Source organism: Mauremys reevesii, linkage group 8 (assembly GCF_016161935.1).
Source record: "Mauremys reevesii isolate NIE-2019 linkage group 8, ASM1616193v1, whole genome shotgun sequence".
Lineage (NCBI taxonomy): Eukaryota > Metazoa > Chordata > Testudines > Geoemydidae > Mauremys > Mauremys reevesii.
This window is the reverse complement of record NC_052630.1, coordinates 34,033,208-34,047,792: the sequence shown is the minus strand read 5'-3', so window position 1 is coordinate 34,047,792 and position 14,585 is coordinate 34,033,208. Positions and strand designations below refer to the sequence as shown.

General features: G+C 45.3%; 1 protein-coding gene across 1 annotated transcript in view; it reads left to right on the top strand.

Moving 5' to 3' along the window:
- The first annotated feature begins 1,404 nt into the window (after positions 1 to 1,404).
- The window catches only part of SIL1 (SIL1 nucleotide exchange factor), a 257,546-nt gene continuing 244,365 nt past the window's right edge, over positions 1,405 to 14,585 (top strand). Inside the window, exon 1 of the mRNA XM_039485336.1 lies at positions 1,405 to 1,545. The gene's annotated coding sequence lies outside the window, so the exon portion shown is untranslated. The remainder of the gene's footprint in view (positions 1,546 to 14,585) is intronic.

Genomic DNA, 14,585 nt, shown 5'->3' with positions numbered 1-14,585 from the left:
CCTAAGTGAACTTTCGACTCCATTATCCAATTGATTTATGAAAATATTGAATAGTGCTGGACCCCGTGGGACTGCTGGACACATTTACCACTTTGAAAGTGTATCATTGATAACTGTCCTCCAACCAGTTTTTCACCCACTATTTCCCTACCTGCACATGACTATGGCCATGGCTACACTTGCAAATTTGCAGCGCTGCAGCAGGGTGTGAAAACACACCCTCTCCAGCGCTGCAAATTGCGGTGCTGCAAAGCGCCAGTGTGGTCAAAGCCCCAGCGCTGGGAGCGCGGCTCCCAGCGCTGTACGTTATTCCCCACAGGGAGGTGGAGTACAGACAGGGCTGGGAGAGCGCTCTCCCAGCGCTGGCGCTTTGACTACACTTAGCGCTTCAAAGCGCTGCCGCGGCAGCGCTTTGAAGTGCAAGTGTAGCCATAGCCTGAGTGGTAGAAGGCAGGCCAAGCACATACTTGGCTAAAATAATGTAGAAATATCTTGTGGTTAATCTGAAGAGCAGAAATACACTATTTTTCTTCTTTGCCCAAGGAGTGACTCAGTGATAGGTCAGAAGGAGGAATGTGCTCATCCCATCCAGCAAAAGTAATAGTTTCAGCCGGATATCTAGGCACTGGGATAGAGGCTGGGTGAGAAGCTGAGGGTTAAGGTAAGCAAGCTATATTTAACAGGTGCCCCCTATGAGACTGAACTCAGGCCAGTGGGCCATTCAGGCTAGGCACAAGGAGCATACAGAAGCCTGTGTGGTTACAACTAAAGCTGGGTGATTTTTTTTGTTCAATCAAAACAACATTTAAGAAAAAATGTGCAGAAAAATGTTGTTTCATTCAACTTTTCCACTTAAATTAAAGTCTTTAAAAATGGTTTTCATTGAGCTTTTCCTCTCTTAGCCTTTCCTTCTCCTTGCCTCCTTTTCCCTCTCGGGGCGGGGAGAGAAAAAGGTAAAGAGGGAGAAAAAGAAGGCGGGGTAGAGGGGTAACAACAAACTGAAAACCTTGGAGGCTTTTTTGGTTCTTGTTTCACCAAGCAAAAAAACAAAAACAAACAAACAAATAAAAACCCTGCTAAAAGTTTCAAATGAAATGAGATGAGATTTTTTTAGAATCCCTGACCCATCCTGCTCCTTGTGCCCTGACAACCACCTCCCCAAGACCCCCCCAATCCAACACCCCTTCCCTGGCCCCTGACTACCCCAGTACCTCTGCCCCCTCCCTGCCCCCTGAGTGTCCCCGGGACTCCCTGCCCCATAGCCAACCCCCCAGCCCCGGCTCACCGCGCGCCTCGAGAAGCGGCCCTGCCCAGCGCGGCAGCCGCATGGCTCCGGAGGGGGCTGAGCTCTTTCCCGCTCAGAGCCGCGTGGTAAGGGGAGGAGCCGCTCCGATCGGAGCCCCGCCCCCTGACCACGCGGCTCTGAGCGGGGCGGAGCTCAGCCCCCCGGTCCCGGAGCCAGGCGGCTGCAGCGCTGTTTAGGACGCGCTGAGGCACCGAGCGCGAACAAGCGGAGGCGGGGCCGCGCTACCGGAACCCGCCGCGGTAAGGAGCCATCCCTCTCCCCCAAGCGGAGCCGGTAGCGCGGCCCAGCCCCGGCGGCAGGAGGGGGCGCCGGGCCTGTGTGACGTAGGGCAGATTACAGTGAGCCACCGGACTTCCTGCCTTGTCCAGACAGCCCTGAATTTGCTGTTCTCAGGCGGCGCCTCGCGGGCTCGGTAGCCGGCCGGTTGCCGGCGTGTGCCTTGCGCCCCACTATCCCCCTCAGTGTGCCAGCTCCCGGCGTGCCTTGCGCCCCACTATCCCCCTCGGTGTGCCAGCTCCCGGCGTGCCTTGCGCCCCACTATCCCCCTCGGTGTGCCAGCTCCCGGCGTGCCTTGCGCCCCACTGTCCCCCTCGGTGTGCCAGCTCCCGGCGTGCCTTGCGCCCCACTGTCCCCCTCGGTGTGCCCAGCTCCCGGCGTGCCTTGCGCCCCACTGTCCCCCCTCAGTGTGCCCAGCTCCCGGCGTGCCTTGCGCCCCACTGTCCCCCCTCGGTGTGCCAGCTCCCGGCGTGCCTTGCGCCCCACTGTCCCCCCTCGGTGTGCCAGCTCCCGGCGTGCCTTGCGCCCCACTGTCCCCCCTCAGTGTGCCCAGCTCCCGGCGTGCCTTGCGCCCTACTATCCCCCTCAGTGTGCCAGCTCCCGGCGTGCCTTGCGCCCCACTATCCCCCTCAATGTGCCAGCTCCCGGCGTGCCTTGCGCCCTACTATCCCCCTCAATGTGCCAGCTTCCGGCGTGCCTTGCGCCCTACTATCCCCCTCAATGTGCCAGCTTCCGGCGTGCCTTGCGCCCTACTATCCCCCTCAATGTGCCCAGCTCCCGGCGTGCCTTGCGCCCCACTGTCCCCCCTCAGTGTGCCCAGCACCTGGCGTGCCCTGCGCCCCCCTGTCCCCCACAGGGTGCCAGCTCCCGGCGTGCCTTGCGCCCCACTGTCCCCCCTCAGTGTGCCCATCTCCCGGCGTGCCTTGCGCCCGACTGTCCCCCCTCAGTGTGCCCAGCTCCCGGCGTGCCTTGTGCCCCACTGTCCCCCCTCAGTTTGCCCAGCTCCCGGCGTGCTTTGCGCCCCACTATTCCCCTCAATGTGCCAGCTCCCGGCGTGCCTTGCGCCCTACTATCCCCCTCAATGTGCCAGCTTCCGGCATGCCTTGCGCCCTACTATCCCCCTCAATGTGCCAGCTTCCGGCATGCCTTGCGCCCTACTATCCCCCTCAATGTGCCCAGCTCCCGGCGTGCCTTGCGCCCCACTGTCCCCCCTCAGTGTGCCAGCTCCCGGCGTGCCTTGCGCCCCACTATCCCCCTCAGTGTGCCAGCTCCCGGCGTGTCTTGCGCCCCACTATCCCCCCTCAGTGTGCCAGCTCCCGACATGCCTTGCGCCCTACTATCCCCCTCAATGTGCCAGCTCCCTATGTGCTTTGCGCCCTACTATCCCCCTCAATGTGCCCAGCTCCTGGCATGCCTTCACCCCACCTGCCCTGTTGATATGCCCGAATGCCCCTCTGCCTCTTTCCTGCCCTGGGGAGCAGGTGACGGGTATGTGGTGTGACCCATCTGCCTGTCGCTTGCAGATGAGGGGGCGCAGCGGGTAGCGTGGCCCTGTGGACTGGTGTAAGGTTGCCAACCTTTCAGGTTTGTCCTGGAGTCTCCAGGAATTAAAGAGTGATCTACAGTTAAAGATGTAATTTGATGAAACCTCCAGGCAATTTGTACAACTAAAATTGGCAACTCTGCTGTGGTGCAGGACCAAGTTGGCCAGGCATACAGCTTGGCCCTTCATGTTGGCAGTCCCCAGCGTGCATTCGCTGTGCTTTCCTCCCAGCAGAAGTGAGGGGTCCTGGTGGGTGATGCTCTTCCTTGAGCTGAGCCCCCCTGGCTACGTTGTGGGCTGGGACCTGCTGCACATGGCCATGGGAACCTTTATATTTAAAAATGGGGAGATATATGCAGGGCTTTGGAGCGGAGCCCGGAGCTGGAGCAGTGGAGCTACAGGTTTTTGCCTGGAGTGGAGCTGGAGCATAGCTCTAAAGCCCTGGCCATATCCCACACAGTTGAACTCCTTGGGCTGCAATTTGAGCAGCCTGGTGTATTGGGGCAGCAGTGGAATTGCCATCCCTCTGGGATTGTTGTGGAGTCTTCAAGGATTAAAGATTAATCTTTAATTAAAGGTTGTTATGTGATGAAACCTCCAGGAGTATGTCCATCCAAAATTGGTGATGCTAGGTAGTAGTGGTACTGTGGTGGGTGATATGCTACCCCTTACCTGCTCTATGTCCTGGGCTGGGTTACAATTTTAACACTGGAAAAAGCGACAGAGTCTTGTGGCACCTTATAGACTAACAGACATTTTGAAGGATAAGCTTTTGTGGGTGAATACCCACTTTGTCAGACACAGAGTTTTCACACTAATTGTTCCAGCCCCATCTCTCTCTGCCTCATTGACTTGCATTTCCATGTCTTAGAGGAAAACCATTTTTCTCTCCTGCCTATTGCTCTTACTACTTGTCTTCCTCTGTTGTTGTTAACTCTATGAAGCTTTGTGGGATACAGTCTGTGTGAGAGAGAATATAAAATAGAGTTGTTTTGCACCGTTGCTTTCCATAGAAATTCTGGGTATGTTGGGTTCAGCTGACTCTTAGGACTGTTTTTTGTGGCTTTGAAAACATCCAGGGAGAGATGCTTTTCATTTTTTGTATCCAATAGCTTCATCTTTTTAAAATGGCTTTAGACACTGTCAAGTCAAATTTGACTCAAAATTTGTATTTTGCAAAACTTAAAACTGATGTTTCCATGAGTTTTTATTCCAGTAGAAACAGATTTTTATACTAAATTTTGTATTTTTTCTGTTTTGTTAGAGATGACTTGAAGAAAGGAAGCAATATAATATATTACACAGCAATTCTTGATTTTATAACCTGTTGTAAGGAGTAATGGTAAGGAAAGTAAGAAAATGTGTTTTTTAAAGGTGACCTGACAATGAAAAAATATTGGCCTTCTGTCCTTTTAGCTACTTTTGTGTTGTATATTGTAGGTCTGGAAATGAAAGGCAGCTTCAAAAAGAGCTCCTCCACTAATCTGTTTTTTACATTAGAAATCCAAGTCCTCATCTGGAAGAGTCTATGGGCTTGTTTACACAGAAACTTGCACTGAAAAAACTTCATTACTTGTAGTCTGTACCTTTTGTTGTTATGATACTATTTCTGAGTGTGGACATTCTTATTTTAGAATAGAAGTGTCCTGTTTTGATTTAGCTTAGGTCACTAAAAACTGACCTGATCAGGAGCACTCTTAAGAGTGTCCACACACAAAACATCCATTAAAATAACAAATGGTGTGTGTTAAAACTGATTCAGTTATTTTGGGACAGTTCACTTACTTTGTGTGCACACCAGCCCTTAGCTGACTGGAGAACTAGTGAAATGGTGGCATTATATGAGCCAAGAGAGTGAAAGCCAAGCAGTTGAGAGGGGAAGAGGTTTTTATTATACACCTACTAAAAACAGTTTTGTTTTTTAACCCTCCCATTTAACTGCAATGCTTGACTAACATTTTGGATAATGGAAGCCTTTGTTAAACATTCAGTACTCCCATCCCTTCTGTTAGGCCAAGTCTATGCTTAAAAGTTTTGTAGGTATAGCTATGTCAGTTAAGGGTGTAATCTGTTAATTGATTTTATTAGATATAACTATGGTTGCAAAAGCCTTAGTGTAAACACAGTTACACCACAAAAGCTTTTTTTTTTTTTTTGGCTGTTTTAAATTATTTTGCTCACTGAACTGGAACAAGGTTTTTTTGCTGATGTAATTGCATTTACACTAGTTAGGCTGGTGTCAGTATAGCTATACTGGCAAACCTTTTATGTGTTCACAAGGTCTTAAAGTGTGAGGTGGGTGACAAGACCTGCCTTTTACAATGGATCCTACAAGTCTTTATTTCAGCTATATAAGATCATGCAGCTCATGTTTGCTCTGAGCACGTCATCTTTGAAACAGTTGCATTGTTAGAGGTGGAATTTTTAATGTACGTCTTGTTTATCGTGCCCTAACATGGCTGTATTGGACCCTGCCAGTTGCTCTTATCCAGTCCCAGTATGATGGCTGCATAACTGCATCCAAGGCAGAGGTATCTAGAAAGTGGCCCCAAGGAGTTCTACAACGCAAATGGCACCATCCTTAATATAGAGGTGCATCTAGTGGAGACTTCTGTAGCTTCCCCTATGAAAAGTAAGTGTTACATGTTGGGTCCTGTTGTCTATGCAGGCCCACATCTCACTTGGAGCTGAGGGGGATGTAAATCTACTCCATTTTTGGAAACTAAGTGTGATGTGTGGGTTCCTGGCAAGTTGCCAGCATACCCTTGAATGTACGAAGTATGGCGCTACCCTTGCAATAAGGAAGTGACTGGTGACAATGATTAATTTTTGATATGCTACTACTACATTACCTTCTACTCTCTCATTGGTCCAATTCTGAATTTATTTACATTTAACGATAACAGTGTCCTCAGCAAGCCTCTTTTTGCCCATCCTGTCGAGGAGCATACCCTCATCCTTCCCCCCAAATCCCCTCTTATTGTTTTTGTGTCACAGTGAAGTTGAGGCTTATTTAAAAGATGACTGGCTCAAGATGGACAGATATGATAGCATGTTAAATATGCCTCACATTGGTCTGTGGAGGTGGTCTTGAGGATGAGGGCCAGGAGCTCCTGAGTTCTAATCCTGGCTCCACCACCGACTTCCTCTCTGACCGTGTGCAAATCACTTAATCTCTCTCTAATTCAGTTTCCCCATCTGGGAAATAATACTTAATTCCCCTTTGTGAAATAGATGAGTCAGCTTTAATTAATATTTGTCAAGCAGTCTGTAGATCAGGAGTGCTATATAAAGCTAGCTATTTATTATTAACACAAGATATTCTTAGTACCTGAAATGGGTGATGACAGAAAACACAGATTCTGCTGGGATATAGCCATGTAAAACAAGGCAGTACAGCTTTGTAAAGCTTTGAGTAAACTTCTTTTACGTCATTAGAATTTTCATTCTCAAAGCTTCTGTTTCTAAAAAATCCCCCAAAGGCAAAGTGAAACTCAGCCCAAATTAATTGTTTTGTTTGGAAACCCTAAATAGGCTTGCTATCACTTGAAATTCAGCCCAAGATTCACCAGAGGTTTGCAAACCTTGTCCCCTGTTTCAGGTTTGTTGTGAAGCCTGAAATCAGGATTTCATTATGAACATATTGCTGTATTCCAGTAGGGCTATGTGCACATTTTCCTGTTAAGGAGCAGGTGCAGCTGCCCAATTGCACTTTGAAATGTATTATTGTCTCAATAAAGTGTTTTTTAGAAGTAGGCATGTCACTTTTTATAAAACATTTTGTAACCGTTAGCTTAAATTGTTGTATTTGGAACAATATGTGAATCCCAATTGGGAGGTCTAGAGTGGATATTGGGAAATAATATTTCCCTAGGAGGGTAGTGAAACACTGGAATGGGTTACCTAGGGAGGTGATGGAATCTCCATCCTTAGAGATTTTTAAGGCCCAGCTTGACAAAGCTCTGGCTGGGATGATTTAGTTGGTGTTGGTCCTGCTTTCAGCAGGGGATTGTACTAGACCTCCTGAGGTCTCTTCCAGCCCTAATATTGTATGATTCTATAATCCCATCTAAGGTAGAGAATGAGCTCGTAACTGCTCAGGAATCCATAGTCTAAAAAAATAGTGATGTATTACATTATTATGAATGAATCAAAAGGACTGGGGAAGTCCTAGCACTTGCCTATAAGCTGATGGGATCAGAACCCTGTCCCTATGCAATAAACAGAAAGCTGTGACTGTCTTTTCACTGGAAAAAAAGGTGTTTTTTTTTTTTTAAATTCCAAGATAACTAATTTGAGTTAGTTATCTCACTAGTTCTCAAACTGTGGTCAGGACCCCAAAGTGGGTTGGGATCCCCCCCCCGACCTCCGCTGACCCCGGCAGTGGGGCTCGGGCAGGCTCAGCCTTCAGTTCCCCTTCCTTGGGTCATGTAATAATTTTTGTTATCAGAAGGGGGTCCCGGTGCAATGAAGTTTTGAGAACCCTGTGTAAATTTAAACTGATATGGATATAATGATATAACCTGCCTGCATAGACACTCTTACATTGGAATATGAGTACTACTCTTTTGTTTAGCTTGGGAAGGGGTTTATGCTATGCTCCCCCAAAAGCCACTTTTATGCTGGAATAAGAATGTCCACTTGAGGCATGTGTATGTATGTTATATTGGTATAACTGGTAAAATTTTCCTGTGTAGTCAAAACCTAACATGCTCCTTCTCAAGACATAGTTGTTTTTAAAGGACACTGGCATTTTGAAAAGTCAACACAAACTGGGATTTGTCTGTTGCAGACAGGGTGCCGTCCTGGGCTCTGCTATGAAACCTCTCCTAGGCTGGTATCTGTCAGAGGTTATTCCCTATGGGCAGCATATCTCAGCTATTTCTCTTCATCAGGGCCACCCTCCATTGGACTCAGCTTACAACAGCTGTGGCTGGTCCCTCAGTGAGGTCCTTGCTCAGCTGTTTTCTACTGGGCAAATTCTCTCTGAGGACCTTTATTTTTGTTCTGTGGTCAATCCCAAGTTTGGTCCAGCTGCTCCCATTATCATGTGGCCACTCAGATGGCAAGGTATTAGCTGACATCCCACAGTCAGTATGGGCCTGCTATGCCCTTACCCTAACTGTTCAGTCTAGAGATCCACTTGTAGTCCTCAAAGTAGGTCATGTGGAGAGCTGCATTACAATGGCAACAAACAACTTCCAGGTGCTGTTTCCAACTGTCAAACAGTAAAAGAGAGGAAGAGGAATTGAAATGAGAGGTAAGCCCTGAGCATCTCCCTGGCATTAAGCCAGGCTTCCCTGTGTAATTCATTTCAGCATCTGCACTCTAAGTGCAGGAATCTATCTTTAGTTTGATAACCTGCTCACTCTTGTTCAGTATGTGAGTTGGTTTCTAAACTCCAGTGTAATAACTTTTAACTCTGGTCAGTGGGCAAGAGCATGAGCTGCATTCTGTTAATGTTTGGCCCATTTTTCTACTTGGTACAAATGTATAACATCTGCTAGCACATAGAATAGAGAGTGTGCACTCTAATATTCTGCTTGTCTTTATTGCTTCTATTATAACCCTCACAAAGGATGGGCAAGGATTATGGGGGCTGGATCACTTGATGATTACCTGTTCTGTTCATGCTCTGTGAAGCACCTGGCATTGGCCACTGTCGAAAGACAGATACTGGGCTAGATGGACCTTTGGTCTGACCCAGTATGGTTGTTCTTATGGAAAATGTTGTCTTTAATGGTGACAATGAATAATTTCAGGTTAAAATTTGAACTTCATATTACATTGTGAAGACTTCTGCTCAATGTACAACAGTGATTTAAAAAGAATCCTCAATGTGTATTAAGAAAGGTACAGAGAACACTATGTTAATGCCATTACATAAGTTATTGGTATTCCTTCTTGAATGGTGTATTCAGTTGTAGTAACTTCATCTCAGAAAGAATGTAGCAGAAATGGAAACAGTCTAGACAAGTACAGCAAAACTGTTAGCAGCATGAAAGAGAAGTTTCATATTTCTGAAGGCATGAAGAGAGGTTAAAAAGATTAGGGCTACTTAACCTCAAGAGGAGACAAGAAATAAAAAAAAAGCAACTGAATAATGGTATATAAAACAGCAAATGCTCCAGAGAAAGTCAGTCAGACACTCATCTTTATCCTTTCAGCTGCGTGCAGATCCGGTCGTCCCATCTCAAAAAAGATATATTGGAATTGGAAAAGGTTCAGAAAAGGGCAACAAAAATGATTAGGGATATGGAACAGATTCCATATCAGGAGAGATAAATAAGACTGGAATTTTTCAGCTTGGAAAAGAGACGACTAAGGGGAGGAGGGTTACGATAGAGGTCTTTAAAATCATGACTGGTTTGGAGAAAGTAAATAAGGAAGTGTTGTTTTACTCATAACCACAAGAACTAGGTCACCAACTGAAATTAATAGGCAGCAAGTTTAAAACAAACAAAAGGAAGTATTTCTTCACACAACACATAGTCAACTTGTGGAACTCTTTGCCAAGACCATAACAGGGTTAAAAAAAGAACTAGATAAGTTCATGGACGATAGGTCCATCAGTGGCCATTAGCCAGGATGGACAGGGGTCCAAAACCATGCTCTGAAGTGTTCGTATCCTCTGTTTGTCAGAAGCTGGGAATGGGTGATGGGATGCATCACTTCATGATTGCCTGTTCTGTTCGTTCCCTCTGTTGAAAGACAGGATACTGGGCTTGATGGACCGTTGGTGTGATCCAGTATGGCCGTTCTTATGTTCAAAGTGAGACTTGGGTTTTGTGCACATGGGGAAATTGACTTAGCTGTGTTGGAATAAGCTATTCTGGAATAGCTCCCTGTGCAGTGTGATGCTTCCCAGGGTTGTGAGGCATCTTGCTCCCACTTGCCCTTAGCATGAGGAAGCTGTGTCTGTATCTCCTAGAGATCAGCTCCCCAACTCCACGGGGAATACAAGCACTCCCCTCTAGGCCTGCACAGGCCTCACTGCCTTTCTTCAGATTAGGAAAAGGCACACTCCACCCTCTGCTTATCTCCCTGGAGTGTCCAGCCACTGTTCTACTAGGCAGTTACAGTATTCACGGTTCTGTTGCTTCCAAAGAAACAGCACACCCCAGTTTACCAGTTCCATCTCATATCACAGTTCTGCACACAACATTTAGATATGTTTATAGTGAAATCAAGAATGAATCTCTGTGCTTTGTTTTGTTTGTGATAGCAGGTAGAAGTAGTGGAAACAAATGGTTACAGATAAAATAAAATCATAAAACACATTCCAGAGCCTAGACTTAATTAACACGGTACTCTCATGTCTTGTGGAGTATTGCGCACCCCAACATCCTTCCAGGCTGGCTGTGATCCTGCTTTCATAAGACAAACACACTGTTAGTTTGTCTCCTTGGTGAAGAATCCAAAGTGTCTCTTGGTGCTCCCTAGATATAGCAGAACAATCCTTTGCCATTACTCATAAACAGGACACCCTCTGCTCATTGTTTCTTCCAGTGGTTTTCCTCTCTTGTTGATTTTGCTATCTCTTCATTAGCATCAGGCTCAGTATACAAACAGACATAGATTGTGAGGCGAGTAATACACTTATGACCAGATGGAGATAAGCATCTGTTACCATGTGCCGAAAGAAACATTCTTGAGGTATGTCACCTCCTGGTGACCTGCCTTAATCCCAAATCCTGAAGAATATAATTTTCAGTATAGGTACATAACTTTTAAATATTATCTGTGTATACATTTTGCAGTGCTTATGATGATCACATGCCACCCTTTGGTGAACTAATGTGCACATATCTGACCCAGGGATCCCTGTGTATTCCTGTACCCTCTGCCAGTTGGCACGAAGTGGTCCCTGGGTTACATATGGACACTATTCCAGAACAGAAGTGACTTCATTCTGGAATAATATTCTGCTATAGCTATGTGAGTCAATTTTCCTGTGTAGATGAGGACTCAGCCACTGTGTATTAATTGATTTAATCAAGAGTAACTGCTTTAATCCATGTACATTTAACCAGAGAAAATATCAATGTCTGGCTCTGACTAGTCCTAAATGCCCCCAGCACCACTTCCCACTGTCCTGAATTTAGAGCAGCCCCATCTTGTCACATTCTGGGATATAGTCCAGATGAGTGAAGGATTGTGTCACCACCTGCCCTGTAATCCTAGATACCTGAAATGCCCCATTGCTGTGCCTTGCAACCTGGACACCAGCAACCAACAGATGAGCATGCAGGTCACACCATGAGTATCTGTGCACTGTACATCCATGGATCAGCAACTCTGACCCCAGCAGCACAACAACTGCTTGTGGGCTTCTACCAGCTTTGGTTACCACTTGCTGGGTGACCCCCCAACACACTCCCTGTCACAAATTTTCCCCAAACTGTGTGCCCTGAAGCATCCCACCTGCTCCTGGACCATTCAGAGAAATAATTAGGTTTGGTTGCTCCTTTTAAAGAGACAAAAGCACATTTGTTTATTAATTTAACTAGGGCAAATACATCCTTTCCTTCAAACATAGCCCTTATAATAAAAATAACACCCATTTATTAACAATAGGACATAAGTAATGTCAAGTGAAAGGAATAAACATAGAAAGGGTTACTTAATCGAGCAAGGTACAGGCTTTGTTCAAGATTTTTTTTTCCTCACCAGTCTTCCTTCTTCCTAGCCATGGCTGACTTTCCCTCCGTTAGAACCTTCCACAGAAGTACAAGGTGCAGACTTCCCGTGTCTTCCTTGGTGAAAGTTCCTTGCTTAAGCAAGTTTCTCACCTATGTTCAGTTCCCAGAGATGTCACCTCCTCCCTCCCTTTGGTTGAAGGATCCATCTTTCTCAGCTTGCGAGAGCTCTATCCCTTTGTGCCTGTCTAGTGATGGATGCCAAAATGGCTTTCTGTCTCTGCTTATAGCTTCCAAAGTTCAATGACCTAGTTTAAAGAGGGCAAGATAACCTCATGCTGGTCTTCCCTTCCCGTGGTCTTTTTAGTCCCCCTGCTGATTTTTGTATAGATGGGGCTTCCATGTTTTAGGTCACACTTAGCTTAATTTCTTTGGATACAGATAGCTGTCTTCCCTCCTGTCTGGGCAAAACCTGTTTTTCCATTCATTTGATCACAGATTGTAAAGCATAATATCAGTGAGTATCTATAGTTCTTTATATAGTGTTAATACATACATTTCATGATGATATTAATCACCAGTGTGCCATTAGCTTTCAGAAAGTATCTTACTTGATATGCTGTTATAATACAGCAATATTGTATGCAGTCAGTGGATTCAATTACTTATCATTTGAGGTGCCACGTGTCTTTATAACTCAGATAAAATTTCTCTCTCTTGCAGGGGAGTAGATGCAATGCTGTGTTCTCCCCACCTGATAGCTTTGTTTACCTTATGTGTAAATGACCCTTCATTGTCTCTTCGTGACAAGCAGGCTGGTCAGAGAAGCAAACACATTCCTTTGTCTAGGGCATACCGGTTTACCAGCTCCCCAGACATGCCTGGCTTAAACATTTTTTAGTCAAATTCCATTGTATGTCCAAAACTCTTAATACACACCCCCTACATACATCATACAAGTATATTAATGGTCAGTGAGTTACTAGTTTTCCAGTGACATATTACATGACACCTTTTAGATACAGATTATAGCCATAGTGAGTTGGGGTATACCAAATTGGTCAGGTCAGCTGAAATGCATTACCTGATTCCACATGCATCCGACGAAGTGGGTATTGACCCACGAAAACTCATGCTCCAAAACGTCTGTTAGTCTATAAGGTGCCACAAGACTCTTTGCTGCTTTTACCTGATTCCAGTGAGCCCTCTGGTATTGGGATACTCTCGGGGTCACACATCCACTGTATCCTCTTTCTTTGCTGGCAACAGCATGGCTGAGCTCTGTCATTTTATTGTAGCTGTAGGGTGAAATCTTCACCTCATTGAAGTCTATGGCAAAACTATTGACTACAGTGCAGTCAGGATTGACCCTGTTTTTACCACATTCATCTATTGAAACTGGTTAGCTTAAGTATTAGAGGGGTAGCTGTGTTAGTCTGGATCTGTAAAAGCAGCAAAGAGTCCTGTGGCACCTTATAGACTAACAGACGTATTGGAACATGAGCTTTCATGGGTGAATACCCACTTCGTTGGATGCATTCACCCATGAAAGCTCATGCTCCAATACATCTGTTAGTCTATAAGGTGCCACAGGAGTCTTAGCTTAAGTATGTTAACCATAATTCTGCTTCCTCTCACAAAGTTGCACTTGAGGAATGTTGGGAAAATGATGGCGGAATAGTGAATGGCACCCCCTTGTTGTAATTCAATACTTAACCAATGCCAAAGTCTGGTGTTATGTGGAGTATTGCGTTGCTGTAGGAGGCTATATTTCCAATGAGATGTAAAAGCAAGTTCTTGTTCACTTGTCATTAAGGTTCCCATAGCCCTTATACAAATATGGGGTGCCCTGACCAAATTTCAGTCTAGACAATTAGATTCTACTTCCCTAAATTATCTCTCTGGTTTCTCTGATTCTTCTTCTTGTCTCAAAGGGCTGTGTAGTGTAATTAGTGCTACATAGATGCCTAAGATACTCAAAAATATGGCTATATCTGTTGGATGAATGTACATATATAGATATTGGATGATTTGGGTCCCAAATATAGTTTGTAAAACACTTGGCTTCATGGGATGAAAGAATCTATAATTTATTCTAGGTGTGTGTTGATAATACTATAGGATTTTCAGTGAGCAGGTTAGAGCAGTCCTGAACCATGGGTTTATGTTATTTGCATGCACAATGAGAATCTTTGCCAGTAATTCACAAAGTCTGCTGCTAATATCTGCAAAGGAAGGGGAGATGCTTTCAAAACCTCTGGGTCACTAGGTTGCAAGGAAAGAGTCCCTGTATAGATGTGTGTGGTGTTTCTGGGGAGAGGTTGTGCCAGGTATCTGCTTTTAAATTTCCAAATACATTTATTTTTAACAACTGCCTATTTTAAACACAATGTTTTGTTTAACAGGAGTTTTTTAAAGGTTTCACTATTAATTTTAGAACTTTCATTTCAAGCATGTTCTGTGAAATTGACTTTTTCAATGTCCTCTGCATTGTGCTCTTTTGCAAGGAATCTCTGTATAATTATTTCTTATGTACTTGTTCAGTCTATCAGCCAACAGATGTCAAGTGTAGCAAAATGCTATAATAATATTACGAACTAATAATAGTTATAATGCTTCTAATTGCCTGGCATGGCTTTTGATAGAGGCAGACTCAGAAATTAGAGCAAGTGAATGCTTAACCTTGAACCACAGAAGCATAAATGAGCACTTACTCTTGCTCTAGGTGTACTATACTTGCAGGTGTTTCAGCTGCACCTACCTATCTCTAATCAAGTGGCCAGTCCCCTTAATTTCCTCAAATGGACCAGGAGTAAAAATC